The following is a 15,907-nucleotide window of genomic DNA, read 5'->3' as shown; positions in this document are numbered from 1 at the left end:
AGCCCCACCTGCTGTGGGCTACGATACCTCCAGCAGTGGCAAGGCCGTGACCCTGCTCGCCTCCAGCTCTGGGAGTGCACTGGGCAGGAGCCTGATGCCTGAGATCTTGCAGGTCCTGCACCTCTCTCTGGCAGAGCTGGACCCTGGCAGTGAGCTGGAGTGCTTGGCACAGCTCAGCACCTCTCGGCTGTGCCCTGTCACCCTGGTGCTCATGTGCTGGTGGCATCACCACTGCTGGCATCCCTCCACCTTGCCATCGTGGGCACAGGTCCCTACTGCCAGGTGACCTGAGCACCAGCCAGGTGTGAGATGGAGTCTTCCCCCAGCAAGACTCTGATTCCCTGAGCAAGGGACGTCCTTCTCCTTGCTCCAGGTTTTTTCTGGAGCTTTTAACCTGAAGCAGGTGGGGTAAAACCGGCCTGGGGCAGATCCCACTTGTGTGCTCCCCACTCCCTGCAGTGAGGGATGGGGTGCAGGGCCTGGCTCGCACTGAGCCCCAGCTCCTGCTCTCTGCTAGGCTGGGAGGGCTCCACCAGCAACACGGTTTGCTGCCTTGCCGTGAGTCCTGACATTTCTCCACTGAGACAGCCACAGGGGGAGGTATAAATTGGCTTTGCTGCAAGTGTGTGTGTGTGATGGGGGCTCCGTGCCCCCCCAGCTCCAGCCCATGGGGTGCCTGAGCTGGCTGGTGGCCCTGTCACCTCTGCTGGAGCAGGGTTTGGCCGTGATGCCTTCCAGAAGAAGCAGGAGCGTGGCAGGGCGTGATGTTGCAGGGCAGCCGAGGAGACAGAGCCACTCCTGGGAGCTTGGGGCTGATCTGGGGGACGGGGCCAGGACGGGGCAAGACATGAGGAGATGGGGAGTGCCCAGGGAAAGAGAGAACACTCTTCCTTTAGGCAGAGGAACGAGAGAAAAGGGCAGGAGAAGAGGCAGGAAATGGGGCTGGGAAAGGGACACAGCAGAGATGGGAGTCCTTGGAGAAAACACAATCTGTTGGGTGGGGAATGGTGGAGGTCTGGGTGCTCCCACATCCCACCAGCCCCCCACGGGATGGGCCATCAGGGGACAAGACAGGCTGGGCAGCAAGTCAGAGCTGGGCTCCAGAGAGAGCAGTGCCAAGGACTGCAGATCCCACAGGCACCCCAGTGAGGATGGGCTGTGAGCTGGCCTGCTCCCACCCTGGGGACACTCTGCACCCCGGGCCACCTCCCCGGCACGGTGCAGGGCTGCCACCTCCGTCCCCACAGCTCCCTTTCCCGGCGGCTCCAGACACAGTGACCGCTTATCCGCCCGGATTTCGAGCTGTGTGCTCAGCCCCGCGCTCACCCCTTGGGCTGGACACGGGCAGGAAGAGGAATGCGACCAGGCAGGTTTGTGCAAACACAGGCACTGCGTGGTCCCCCTCGGTCTTTAGTCTGGTAAGCAAAATCAGCATCTAATCCAGATCAAACAGGACTTTAGCTCCTGTCAAAGGACTGATCCCCTATTCTGCCCAGGCTGTGGTATTTAAAGGGACACGGCCAGGTTAAGTATTGCTGGAAACAAAGGGTTTGTGAAAATCATCATAATAAAAATAACAACAACAAAAGCTGGGAAAGATTAGTGGGAAGAGAGACTATAATGAAATATAACTGCCAAAGAAAACTGTGGTTAATGGAGACATCTCCCTAGAGCATTTGAAACCTCAGGTAGTGGAGGAGGAAAGAGATAAGTGAAACCACTCAGAAACCAGCAGCAAAACAAACCAGGCTGTTCCTGGATCAGGGCAAGATCCCTCTCCTCTCCTCTCCTCTCCTCTCCTCTCCTCTCCTCTCCTCTCCTCTCCTCTCCTCTCCTCTCCTCTCCTCTCCTCTCCTCTCCTCTCCTCTCCTCTCCTCTCCTCTCCTCTCCTCTCCTCTCCTCTCCTCTCCTCTCCTCTCCTCTCCTCTCCTCTCCTCTCCTCTCCTCTCCTCTCCTCTCCTCTCCTCTCCTCTCCTCTCCTCTCCTCTCCTCTCCTCTCCTCTCCTCTCCTCTCCTCTCCTCTCCTCTCCTCTCCTCTCCTCTCCTCTCCTCTCCTCTCCTCTCCTCTCCTCTCCTCTCCTCTCCTCTCCTCTCCTCGGCTGCTCTGGGGGGTTTTGGGGAGGGGTGCCACGGGGCGCAGCCCCCCGGAGCTCCAGGAAGCCTCCCCAGACCAGCACAGCAGCAGCCCCAGATAGGATTTAGCCACCCGACTTCTCCTGACCTTAATAACTGGCGCTGACTTAACCGGGAGTCTGGTGGCTAAATCCCGCGTGAGTCTGGAAGTGTAGGAGTCAGTGTCACAAGTAATTTATTCCATGCATCTCTCAGCCTCCTAAACTTGGGGAAGCCAGTTCTTAACACAGATCCCAGTGCTGCCACAGCCCTGCTCGAGCAGATCTGCACCAGCCTTTCTTTCTCCTCTTCCCTCTTTCCCTCCCAGCTGCTGGCTTGCCCAGGCTGGAGAGCAAAGCCCTGCTCAGGCCTTCTCCCAGCCCAGGAACAGGCACCTTCTACACCCAGGCAAAGCCTCTGCTGCCCACAGAGCCTTGGAGCGTCCTTCAAGGCATGGACAAGTCCCAGGCCAGCCATCTCCAAAGTGGGGCAAGGTGCCCCCCAAACCATGACTGGAATAGCTGCAGTCCCTACCAGCAAGGTCTGGCTCACACATGGGCTCTGCACACGGATGCTGCACCTTGGGGACCTCAGGCGTGTTTGGTGGATGTCCTCAGTCCCATGTGTCCCTTCTGTCTCATCCCAAACCTCTGCTGTGGCGTGCTGAGGTTGGAAAACCAGAGGCAGCTCTTCAGCTGGGCTCTGTGGGGCTGGAGCTGGGTGAGTGTGGAGGAGTTATGCCCGGGGAAGGGAGGGCCAGGCAGCCCTGCTCCACTGGATACAGTGCGCAGAAGCCTTTTCTGAGGGCTCTGGCCCTTTTCAGAGCCAAAGAGCTGGAGGCTGGTGGGACACACTGAACACAGCCCTCAGGCAGGGGTGTCCAGCCCTGGCACCCCCTCACTGCCTGGGGGTGCAGCCCCTGTGCTCAGAGCTGCTGGATTTCTCACGTCCACATCCCTTACTGTGCTCTCCATCGTGACCAAACCCAGCGGCCTGGATCCTTCCCAGGCATGGCCACATGTGGGTTACTGCCTGTCCTTCAGCATCTGCTCAGACACTGCCAGCAGCCTCTGCTGTGCCATGGGGATGCCCAGGACTGCGGGCTGTGGCACAGGCAGGCAGGAGAGCTCCGTGGGCAAGCAAAGGGGTGTGGGCAGCACCAACAGGAGGGCTGGGAGGGTTTTCCAGCTGGGCTGACCTCATCCCTGCTGCCTGCAGCTGGGGATGGATCTCTGTGGCTGGGGAGTTCAAGCTGGGTTACAGCCACTGCCACAGACTGAACATCACATTCATATTCTACTCACAGTTTTTGGGCATCTTTGCTTTCCTTGGCAGTGTCAGAGCTCCAGGACAGCAGGGAGAAGCGGGAAATGGACCTCACTTGCCATGTCTCTGCTGCTCCAGCTGTCTCAGAGGAGTTTGCTGGTTGTTCTGAGTCATGTCTGCGCCAAACAGAGCTGAGCTGACACCCAGCACAACCTGGGCTGCTGCATTTGCTGCCTGGGAGCCTTCTTGTTCCTGCCACAATCAGGTCACAGCCTGTCCCATCTGGGCGAGGCGAGTGCTGTGGGCACAGGCAGGGGTGGACGTGCCTTTGCTGCCCAGCACTGACGGTTGTCAGCCCAGCAGCAGCTGCAGGAAGCTGGGGAGATGCCCTGGGGCTTTCCCTCTGCAGCCCTCTTGAAGGGCAGGCACAGGGCTGGCACCTTGCCCGGTGCCCAGGTGCTCCTGGGCAGGTGCCACCCAAGGCATGTGGGACAGTTTGGGAATACAGCTCAGAAAACACAGCCGTGGTGGGACATGAGCACTCCTGAGTCTGTCAGCCTTGTCCTGCTCCTTCTCCAGGGTCCTGTGGATTTCTTCAGCCTCAGTGACATTGTTTGCTTCCACTGGGTGTGCCCTGCCTCCTTGTCCAGCTGCCCCTGGAGCTCTGCTGGGAAATGAAACCCTTCTGATGGTGTGAGGTGCTGGAGGAGGCTGCTCTGTCTGCAGCATCCATAGCATCATCACCTCTCTTTGCCCCCAGGTGGGATCCAGGAGGCTGTACCTGCTCGGGTGAGGTGTGAGGTAGGTGAGTTCACACCAGAGTTTGAACTGTCCTGCAGGCGCAGCTTTCAAACCTGGCAGAGAGAGATTAGGGAAGGAAAAATATAAAAGGGAAAAAAAAAAAAAAAGGAAAAAAAAAAAGACAAAAAAAAAAAGCCAGAAAGAAGAGAAAACACAAACAGTCCACCTCCATCTTGCAAAGTCCTTGAGTCACATCGGGAGCATCTCATCCCTACAGATCCTGGCTGTGTCCCTTCTCTGGGCATCAGCTGCTGGGCACAGTGACACTCCACCGTGTCCATCCTCGTGGCTGCCCTCTGCTCCCTGGAATATCCCAGTTTTCCAGAGACTGAGCAAATTCTCTGGCACTTCCAGGCTGCAAACTGCTCTGCAAACAACCATACCCAGGGGCTGATAATTTCCCCAAATGCATGTGCAGCTCCTTGGGAAATGGAGCAAGGCCCAGCACAGCCATCTCATTCCTTTTTCCAGGCAAGGCACTGGGAAAGCTTCATGGTCCTGCTTGGTGGGCAAAGCTCTCTTCTCAGAAATGAGTTTTTGCTTAAATTTTGGAGAGAAAAATGTAGTCTGACTCAGCCACAAAGCATGGAAAATTTCAAGCAGGCACTTGATGTGTGGCAAAAAGTATCCTTGGGCTGGGAGAATGAGTGGGGTTGTATTGTTTGGGTTGTTAAATCAAAAACCCAGGGGAAAGAAATAACGTTGGGTCAACCCAAAATGAACTGGTTTAGATATTCTTTCTGAAACAAAAAAGTGTTGCCTTGAACAGCAGGAGGCCCTTGGTTTTATCCACTACTGATATAAATGACTTTTCTAGACAGCAAGTGAAAAGTTGCAAAGTTCCTCTAATACCAGAGAAATCAAAAATAAACACTGCTCTTCCCAAGGTAACAGATGCTCCTTGTCCTTTCAGATGGAGCCCAAATTCCCAAATCGCAGAATCATGGAATCTCCTGGCCTGGAGGGAATCCATGAGAGTCATTGTGTGCAACTCCTGGCCCTGCACAGGACATCCCAACAATCCCATCGTTTGTCTGAGAGCACTGACCAAGCACATCTTGAACTCTGTCAGCCTTGGGCCGTGACCACTCCTTGGGAAACCTGTTCAGTGCCTGATCACCCTTTGGGACAAGAACCTTTTCCAAATATCCAAATTAACTCTCCCCTGACACAGCTCCAGCCATTGCCCAGGTCCTATGGCTGGTCACTGGAGAGAAATAATTAGAGTCCCTCTGAAACCAGAGATTTTGGCGATGAACTATTAGTGTTAACAATTCCAGCCTGCTTGGGAAGTGGTGGATGGATCCATGTTGGGATCTGCCCTTCCTAACTCAACACCCAGAGGATGCAGAGTGCTGAGCACCTTTACTGGGCTGTGCAGGGTGTGATGGCTGGCAGGGCCACGTCCTCTCACCAGGACAGGGCTGGTAGTGCTCTCTCCTGGCTCTGCCCACGGATCCAGCTCTGGAGCTGGGAGGTGGAGGCCGGGTGGATGGGATGAGCAGTGCTGGCTGTGGCTCTGCCTGAGGTGGGGAAGGACACCAGACCCTCACTAGGAAAATGTCAGGGTATTCAGTCCATTACTTTCCTGCTTGTGCTACCTGGGATGTGTCTCTCCACCACGACAAAGTTCTCAGCAGAGACACCCCGTGCCTCTGCATGCCTGTGCTTCTGCTCCCTGCCAAGGCAACCTGCAAGAAGGCAAGGAACTGGAGCAACTCGCCCCTTCAGGAGGCCACAAACACCCCCACTCCTCCTGGAGCAGGCTTTCCAGCCCAAATTCTGGTCTGTTCTGAGAGGGTGTGGTTCTGGGCTCCCATGAGCTTTCATCCAGGCAGGATCTGGCTCACTGGGGAGAAAATTCTGCCCCTCACCTCCCTGTCCTTCTGGCTCAGCTTCACAGCTTGCCAGTGGGGTTTGGCCAGGGAGACACATTAGTGTTTTTAGATGCCTCCTCTCACCTTTCCTTAGCCAGGACCGAAGCACCAGAGCCTCTCGGGGTGTCCTCCAGGTTGGGACAGCCTCTCACCCCAATCCCTGCTCGGGGGAGCTCCTGGAGCTGCCCTGCTTTGTGCTCTGCTTCCTCGGCACCGGTTACGCAAGAGGCTTTGGAAGCAAGACAAAATTACAGCGGGAAGAAATCATCGCACGGCTCTGGTGGGAAAAGATATTATCCTGCGTTGCCAGCGAGACTGGCAGTCGGCAGGTAGAGCCCGGAGGAGCGCTGCGTGGCAGGATGATCGCTGATAAGATGCCGGGTCCTGCTCCGATGGCCTCGGGAGAGGGAAGCGCTGTGCTGTGAAGCTATGGAAACGGGCAGGCCGGGTGCGGGGCGGTAATTGGGCCACTCGCATCAGCGCAGGTACGGCGGCTCTTTGTGTGCGCCGCGCCGGCAGCAGCGCGGCCGTGCCCGCCTTGCTCCGCTGGAAGCGGCGGCTGCCCCCGGCCGTGCCCCCCTCCCCGGGCCCCGCTCTGCCTTTGAGTCACCTCGGCGGTGACGGCCGCATCCGCCCCGCGCCAAGGTCACGCTTAAAAGCATTGGACATGGCTGGGTGCGGAGGTGGGAGAGGCGCTGCACAAGTCGCATCGCGTTTGAAGGAGTTGCGGCCAGGGCAAACCTCCCCAGCGCGCCCTTCGAGGAAGGGGGCTCCCACCGCCTTTCATTATTTGCCAAGAAACGTAAGCCCAGAGGTCCGTGAAATTGTCAGGATGTGTGAAATCAGGCACCGCCGGGCAGCTCTCCTGCGCGACCATTTTAAATATTTAACACGTTGATTATACAACATTTGTATTGAAACGCTGGTGTGGGCCCAGACCCGGGGTTCGGGGAGGGGCGGGGGGGGGATTTGGGATTTGGCCACCCTGCCCTGGGCTCTGGCAGCCGCCGCAGCGCCGGCGGGAGGGGGCGGCGGGGGGAGGCTGTGCGGGAGGCACTCAGGCGGCGAGGCGCTCCTGCTCGGGAGCCTCCGAGTGACAAACGCGCTCAGGAGCAGGAATTCATTCCTGTAAATATGTTTGCATTATTTATTTTAAGCATTTTTATAAATCATAATAGGAGAGACATCTGCTGTTAAAACTGCAAACTGCATTCATGCCTAGGGCAAGGCGGGAAGAGGCTTTTCCCCGGAAAACCTGGGAAAGTTTGGGGAGCACCGCAGGTTTGGGGGTGGGAACAGGGGGGAAATGTGCTGGGGCACTTTCTTGGCGGGAGTTAAATATGCCCGTTCCTTTCCGGGGGCTTTATCTGAGTCCTCCCCGCCTCCTCCGCTCCTCTGGCTTTTGACACCTTTTTTTATATAGGCTTTATCATGAGGATGGCATCTCCCTGTCGCCTTCCTGATGGCCACAAAAGCTGGGACTGAAGCACCCCCCTCCTCTGCAGAGATAGGCGGGCACATGTGGGTGTCGGTGGGTCTTGGATCCCTTGGGCACAGCGGAGAGGGCCGGAGGGGCATCCAGCACCTCTCAGTGATGGCACAGCACATAAAAAAATTCTCTCTTCCCAACCAGGTGGCATCTGCAGGTCCCTGGAGCCGAGAGCTGCTGGAGACGTCGGCGGCTGGTTCTGGGTGAGGGGAGGAAGCTCCGGGTGACTCTGACTCACCGCTCCGCAAGATTAATTGCCGGGCGTTGCAGGAGGTTTATCACTGCCACCCGCGCTCGCCGCGGCTGCGGCTGCTGCTGCCCGGGGAGCCGGGCCGAGGAGGGGCCTCCTGGCACCCGGGCCGTGCCGGGGAGCCGCCGTGGCCCTGCCAGGGCTGGCCATGGTGGGTATCTCCCCTCCACACTCCCCGGGAGCAGCCCCGAGCGTCAGCTCAGGAGGGTGCAGGGGCTGCTGTGTCTCTTTCCTGAACGGGTCACGCTGTCCCCTGCCTCAGTTCCCTGCCCCTCAGTTTTTAGGATCTGTGTTTGAGTTGGGCTCTCGCTGCCATGCTTGGCTCCTGTTTTGGAGCCGTTCTACCTCGAGGAGAGGCCCTACCATGGGAAACTGGTGGCAAATCCTCCTTGCAGGGCCCATCCAGACCTCCCCTCCATCCTGATGTCCTCAGCCATCCTGTCCCACAGCACTGACAAGCTCAGCAAAACTGTGATGAACAAAATCTTTTGCATAATCAATAATTAATGTCTGGGGTTTCCAAGCAGCTAATTAATCTCCTGGTGAATCATGAAAAAGATGTTTAGGATAAATGTAGGTGTTTTCAAGCCAGTGAGCAGAGGTTCACGCTCAACCCAGGCTCTTCTGTTAACCCACATCCATCCCTGGAGAGCCTCTTGCTCCAAGTGATGCTGTTCCCTGCCAGAGTGTGGACAATATTGATCATAAATATTTGCCTAATGAGATCATATCTGCTTTCCAGCATATGCAGGGAGTGACCTCAAAAGTCCCGGTGCCCTTTGGGTGAGCTCCCAACCAGCTTAATTGTGTATCTGAGTCTTGCAGCTCTGGAGGTGACCTGCACTGGGCTGTGTGCAGGGGTCAGGTCAGTCCCAGCAGCACTGAGGTTACTGGAGGCAGGGACCAGACCTGTGCTGGGCCACAGCAGAACCTCCCATTTCAGTGCTCCCATCCAGAAACTGGGAAATACAGCACATGAACAATTCAGGTTCCAGCCTTAGGCAAAGATTTCAGAGGATTACTCTGGTCACTGGTTGCAGATTCAGGGAATATCACCAGCTTCATCCACCCCATTCCCCAATAAATTCCGACTTGGGAAACCTCTGCTAGGTTCTCTAGGAGCTTCAGCAGCAGTTGTACTCAGGCATGGCGGCCCTGGGCAAAGGCTTTGACCCAATTTCAGGGAACCTGGAGGGTTGAAAATTCCTCAGAGCAGTGATTTCTCTCTGTGACTTTTGGGGAGCCTGTGTGGTTCTCCCCAGCTGGAGACCTGTGAGCTCTGGTGGATCAACCCCAAAGCAGATCTGCGGCCACATCTCCTCGCTGGTGACAAGGGACAGAGCTTTGCAATCTCCCTGCAGGTTCCTGACAAATGTTCCTGGGCACTGGTCAGGTCCAGGCTTGCTGCAGTCCATTTCTGTGTGAGCAGGCTATGAATTTGTTCTCCCCAGCTCTGGCTCTTCAGCTCATCCCAGAATAGCCAAGTCAGTGACTCGTGGCTCATTTTGAACGATTGCCAAGCAGCTGCAGCTGTCCTTGACTTTATCTTTGCTCCAGTGTGGCTTTGCCCAGCTCCACAAGTTCACACTAGGAGACTCCACTCCCCCTTCCCAGAATAGAAGACATCCAGGGCCCAGTGTCAGCAAGTTTAGCAGCTGTGGGAAGTGTTATCCTTTGAGCAATCAGTAATTAGCCTGGTTGAAAGGCCACAGTCCTTGTGGCTAATGAGTAGCTCGAGATGAGATCTACAATCTCCTGACCCTCTTCAAGTCTTGCTGGTGTCTCCCAAAGGCTTCCTGGACTGCTCTCACCTTTATGCCAGTTCCCAATGACTTCTGCCACAGGAGCTGACAGAGTTTGGGTCCTCCCCAGCACACCCAAAGCTCATGGTCACTCTTGCCTGGTCACCTCTGGTTGTGTCCTGTTCCTCCTCACCACACTTGCCCTCCACACTGCTCTGAACCACCTCTTTCCCTCACACCCTCTACATCCCTGCTCACTTCCAGTCCCTACCTGTCCACAGCTGCCACCTCTGAGCTGCTGTCCCTGTCACCAGGGCTGGCCTCGGTCCATGCTGCCTGAGGAGACATCCTGGGGTCACTGTGGGAGAGAGGGAAATGGTAGATAAGGTGGATGGTGGTGGATGGTGGTGATGCCCAGATCTGCTCCTGATGGATGGAGCTAACTCCTGTGCCTCCAGCCCTCTTAATCTTGCTGTCAACCTGGAAAAAGATACAGCTCACCTCCTGGAGAGCTCACCTTGACCATGTGAGCTGATTTTTGGGTTTGGCTCATGCTGAGGGTCTGTGAAATCAGCACAGGGCAGAGGATTCAGCCAGGGGAAGAGGCTGATCAGGCAGCCATGGCTTCTCTGTGCAGACACTTCGTGCATTCAGCCACTGGTTCCTCAGGAGCAGAATGGAAAATGAAGGTGGGATTAAGAGATTTACCTGAGACCTCTGGAGCCTCCTTTTCCCTTGTTTTACCTGCTAAGTATCTCTGCTTCCCTGCCTTGCAGACAGCAGCTTCTTTTCCTTCAGAGGGGTTCCAGGCTGGGAATATTCACAGCCCTGTGTTATCTGGTATCAGCAAAGAGATGGGAACATCTTGGACTGAAATCACTTGATTTATTGTTCCTGGTCCTTTGAGCAGCTCAGAGTATGATGGGATGGGATCTTCTCATTTCCTGCCACTTTTAGTGGGATTGGAGTGAAGAGGGTCACAAGAGTTTGAGGTAGTTCTCTTTCTTATTTTTTAATATTATTTTTCCTTTTTTCCCCCTTTTCCTTCTTTGTTTTTGGTATTTTTTTTTTCCTTTTCTTTCTGAAGGTAGTTCCTTCCCTTTCTAGGATCATGAGAACTGCAGTGGGAGATTTATCCTTGGGAAGGGAAGGATTCAGAGGGATCTAAGGGGCTGTGCAGTACCTGTGAGGAGGGGTTCGAGAAGACAGGCAGACTCTTCAGAGCAGTGTATGGCGAGAGGAGGAGACACAACAGGTATGAGGTAAGTTAAGAGAAGCTCAGACTGGGGATAGAGACACCCTTTTTTCCATGAAGGCAGCCAGGCATCAGCAGCTTGCCCAGGAAAGCTGTGCTGTCTCCATCTTCTGAGGTTTTCAAGCCCCGATGGACAATGAGGTCTTGAAGTTGACCTTGCTTTGAGCAGAAAGTTGAACTGGAGACCTCCTGAGGTCCCCTGTGACCTGGGAAATTCTGCCACTTTGTGTTGAGGTCAGCATCCCAGGGCTGCTCCACCACCTCACACAATGAACTCCAAAGCAGTTTTGGGGTTCCTGTAGGCTGGAAGAAGGTGGCTGAACATGTCTAAAGCTATGGATCACCATGCACTGCCTTCATAGAATCATATAATAAAATCCTGGAATGGTTTGGGTTGGAAGGGACCTTAAAGCTCTTCTCATTCCAACTCCCTGCCATGGGCAGGGACATCCTCCACTAGACCAGGTTGCTCAGAGCTCCCCCTGCTCTGCACCAGGACATGGGATCTGATGGAGCCCATACCCCACCCATGGCATCTCCTGGGCACGGGTCCCATCCCGGGATCGTCCCAGGTATCAGGCGAAGAACAAGGACAGTCACAAGGTCTGGCAGCTGCCCAGCGGTACCTGAGCCAAAGGGACCCAGTGGGATGGCCAGAGATGCACTGCTGCCGTCTCCTGCAGTGCTGCAGGCCAGTCGGGAGCACTCGGGGCCTCAGGGGAGCAGAGGGGGGCGCTGGGGGTTGAGTCAGGGCCTCTGAGCTCAGACTTGTAAAAAACCTGCAGACCACGGGGCTGATGTGCAGCACAGCCACAGCTCCTCCCTCCGTGTTTGCTGTGACCTCTTTGCAAGGCAGCTTTTGGCTCTGAGGTTCACATCCTCTCCAGATCTGCTGGCTATGGCAAAACGAAATTGGCTCTGCACAAACTCCCCAGCTCCACATGCACTTCCCACAGAGGAGACAGGGAGGGCTAAAATTGCAGCGTGCTGCTTGTTCCAGCCAGCAAGGCAAGCCTCACCTGGGGATGCTCAGGGTTCCTTCTGCTTGTGCAGCTCCTCCCTTCTAGCTCAGCTCCCCCTCCCAGCTCAGCTCCCCCTCCCAGCTCAGCTCCCCTTCGGGATGTACGCTGCTTTGAGTGGGGAGTGCCAGTTCTTTAGCAACTCGACGTCCAGAAAAACCTGCAGTCACAAAACTAAATATAGCCAGGAGAGGCCATGAATATGGTGACGCAGTCTGGAAGTGGTTCCTGGCTGTTCTCCAGCAGCTGGGAGCAAGGCATGTGGCTTTGGCTTCTTAGGGGCAGGGGTGTGCAGGGGGAATGGGGCCAGGCTTGGCAGCACGGTGGGCTCAAGGGGGACTCCATCCTCCTGTGGCTGCCAGCACAGGCTGCTGGGGTGAGGCAGCAGAAGTGGTGCCACTTGTGCTGTTTGGGGCTGGGAAGGAGCTTCAGTGGTACAGAGACCTGGTCCAGGATTCACTCAGCTGGAACTCCCTGGAAGGATGGGACTTGGAGACTTGGGACATTTCCCACTGTGGCTGGGGACCTCCTTTAGCCCTTAAACAACAGTGCTGGCACTCCTGTGAGGGGCACAGGCAAGGCTGTGGTCTCACCCCTGGTTTCCTCCAGCCTGAGGACTGTAGGGCTGCAAGACCTCATCAGAAGGGATGCACAAACCATCAGCACCACTGGTGGCTCCATCAGGACCAAACCAGGAGGAGCAGAGCACAGCAAGGGGCCAGGGAACCTCAGCCCCCCACCCTGCACACTGCAGGGAAGGCAGCTGGCAAAGCACTAGGGACCTCAGGCTGGACACCACGCTCAGCCAGGGCTCCCTCCTGCACAGGGAGGTAAAGCTGGCTCTGGCTGGGAGCTGGAATGAAGTCACTGGGGACTGACACCTCGCTGGGTGCCACACTTGTGCTGAAACACCCCGGGGGTCAGGCTTGGCCACCTCTGCTTCACTGGCAGCTGCTGAGAACACGCCAGGCTGGACCATGGCACTGTGTGTCCTTCCTCTCATCCCCGTGGCAGTAAGAGCTCTCCAAAGAGGAAATAAAGTGCAGGAAGGGACATTCCAATCTGGCCTCCAACCTGGCCCTCAGAACCTCCCTGCTGCAGGGACTGGGTCCCATGCTGCATGGATCTCTGTGTCTGTAGCTCTGGAATGGCTCTTCCTCCTCGCTCACAGTGAGATGCTGCTGCCCCCGAGCCCAGGAAGCTCCAGGGCTGGTCATGCCATGTGGGACTGCAGGGCTCTGGCCAGGACATGCTGGGGCCCTGCTCATCACCCAGAGCCACATTCAGTGCCTGGCTGATGAGTGGGAACCTCAGAAATCCATTTCCAGGATGAATTGTGGTCAAACTGACAGGACTCTGCCCACCGAGATTTTGGGGTGTGCCTGAGGGTGCTCCCCCTGGTCAGACCCTCAGTGTGCTCTCCAAAGAGGGAAATCTGCCCTCAACCCTTGCTGCAACGTGTCCTCATGGAGGGGATCTTGCAGAGAGCCAGGTCCTGTGCCAAGGGAAAGGCAGGACTGGCAGAGCTGGTCCTCACATCCAGAGTGTGTGAGAGCTGCAGTCATCACCCCATCATGTCTGGGTGTCCAACCTTGTCTGCAGTGGCTTTCCTTGGACAATCTTTGCCACGCTAACAGCCTGATTTAAACTCTGGAAGTTAATAATGGGGAGCCAGAATCAGCTTCTGCTCTGCCTCACTGTTTCTCTGAATGATTCTCGTGCTCAAAAATCCTAGGCAAGGCTGGGGAGGAGAGCAAGAAACATCTGCCACTGTCCTGGGTAGTTCATTGTGTGGACAACCCTGGAAAGCAAGGCTGGGTTTAATGCACCCACAGAGCTTGCCACATCCCATTCCCTGACTGCAGCAACAGCCATGGTCCTCCTCACTGATGTTGGGATGTTTATGATCAACATTTTGGGAAAAAGCATGGGAGGGGTGGGTGACCTGCACCTGGCCATGGTGACAGAACTGCTCACCCTCTCCCAAACCCTGTCCCAGGTGTCCCCACCACTCTGCTGGATTCTGGTTTCCCCCTTCCCTGGCCATGCTGAGATGCAGAGCCAGCCTCCTGTACATCAGAATATTAATCTGTAGGTTTCAGAGAGCTGAAGGAGCAGAGAGAGCCCCAGCGGGAGCGCTGGGAAGCAGACGGCGCTGCTGCATGGGGATCTATGCCCAAATGCTCCATATCATATCATACAGCATATGTCTAGAGACAGGCCAGCAAATTCAGACCTGAAAATGTGTCTAATTGCCAGGCAGGACGTTGAGACTGAAAGAGCTTCAAAGGAAACACAATTCCCATGTGTTGAGAGCAGCGTGGTGGTTCTCCAGGAGCTCACTTTATTGGGACAGGCCCTCCCCTTGCACGTTACTTCAGTCCTAGCAGAGCCTGAAGGTCAAACCTGGCTCACTCACTTGCACCACTTCAGTATTTGCTGCTTTGGCTTAAAACTAGAGCTTGCTGGTCTTAGCACAATGCACAGTACCACAGAATCATGGAATATCCTGAGCTGGGAGGAGCCAGAAGGACTTTTGAGTCCATCTCCTGGCCCTGCACAGGACAGCCTCTGAATCAGTCACACCATGCTTCTCACATGTTTCCATCTCTTTTTCCATACAGCTCTTTTTCCTTTTTCCTACTCTCTCCAGCTCAGTTTTCCCAGCCATTGCCCAGAAACTGCCCTGGAACAGTGGAAAATGCTATTGCCACAGATTTTACTGTGGTCAATGGCACGTGGCCTGGAGCTTAAAGGGAGTGCCCCCAGTGACAGTGACAGATTCCCTGGGGAGCCAAGGCTCTGCCCTCCCTGGTTCCCAGCACAGGCCCTCAGGCAGCAGTGCCACCACCCTCTGCTGTCACACACTCCTGTCCCTGTGGTGGGCACCACCTCAAGCGCAGCCAAGCCTGCAAGCAGCTTGGGGGTGGCATTTGGTGGCCTGAGTGGCTTGTATGGGCTTCAGAAGTGACCTGAATCGTGGTGTGACCTGTCCAGGGGGTGCCGGGCTGGGTGCTGTCTCTCTGGTAACACAGGCACCCTCACAGGGCTCCTGCCAGCTCCGGGCTGGCACCAGCAGCAGAGCGATGCCTGGGCATGCCCCAGCCCGGGAGTCAGGTCAGTCTGGGCAAGGTCAGTCCCAGTACGAGAGGGAAACCTCATCCCAGCTTCCCTCTGCACCTCCCACCCTCGTTTCTCTGTCGGATCTCCTCTCCCATCCCACCCTAAGCCCTCCTGGCATTCCTGCAGCATCACCTGCCCGGTCCCAGGCTCGCATCCCTCACTTCAGCACAGTGAGGAGCCTTGGGGCTGTCCCTCGCTCCCTCCTCCTCTTTCAGGAGCCAGGTGAAACCCAGTAGTTTTTAGGATCTGTGTTGGCAGAGAAGAGCGAGCAGATGGTGCCCTAAAATCCCCGCGCCCCGAAGAGTGAGCTAGTGATCATTTGTGAAGCTCTCGAGATCTATTTTTTTCCCAGACCCCGCTGAGCCTGGCGAGGACTGTAATTGCAGCCTGGGCTGGCTGGAGAGGGCAATACCCGGATGGGCTCCTCGCCTTTCAGGCTGTAATTGGGCCCTGGCGATACAAAGCACAAAGCTCCTTTCCTTCCTGTTCGCCGGGCTCCCTCCGTGAAACCTTCCCCTGCCTGTGCTGGAAAATATGTAAATACCAGGGCATGGGAGAATTGCTCCCTCGTGCCTGCGTCACGTCTGAAATACCCATTAAAAATATATGTTCCAAAAAGAGCACCTCTGCACCGAGCACAAACTCTCCTGGCAGTGGGGGGCTGTTTGAAGGGAGCGGATCAAAGGGAGAGGGGACGGCGCTGTCCCAGCTAAATTAGCGGCGGGGGCGGGGGTGCGGGAGGCTCCCCGGGATCAATAGGACGGTGTGGAAACGCCCGGCAGGCACGCAGGAGGCTGGGATTCAGCATCGGGGTCCGCAGAGCCGGGCTGCGGCTCGGCTGGCTGTGCCAAGCCCGGGGAGGGATGCGAGGAGCCGGGAAGGGGGATGCCAGCAGCGGGGAGAGGGGCACATGCAGCAATGGGCAGGTTTAATGAAGAGCCTTAGGGACATCCATCTCGCCCGGGATGGGGCT

At 56.2% G+C, this 15,907-nt stretch overlaps 1 long non-coding RNA gene across 1 annotated transcript; it reads left to right on the top strand.

The window, feature by feature from the left end:
* Positions 1-9,801: 9,801 nt before the first annotated feature.
* Positions 9,802-15,552, top strand: LOC134558999 (uncharacterized). Its single transcript, XR_010082438.1, has 2 exons — positions 9,802-10,529; positions 10,645-15,552. It is a non-coding gene; the product is annotated as an uncharacterized LOC134558999 (long non-coding RNA).
* The last annotated feature ends 355 nt before the right edge of the window (positions 15,553-15,907 follow it).

The sequence above is a fragment of the Prinia subflava genome, chromosome 16 (genome assembly GCF_021018805.1).
Source record: "Prinia subflava isolate CZ2003 ecotype Zambia chromosome 16, Cam_Psub_1.2, whole genome shotgun sequence".
Lineage (NCBI taxonomy): Eukaryota > Metazoa > Chordata > Aves > Passeriformes > Cisticolidae > Prinia > Prinia subflava.
This window is presented reverse-complemented; position numbering and strand designations above follow the sequence as displayed.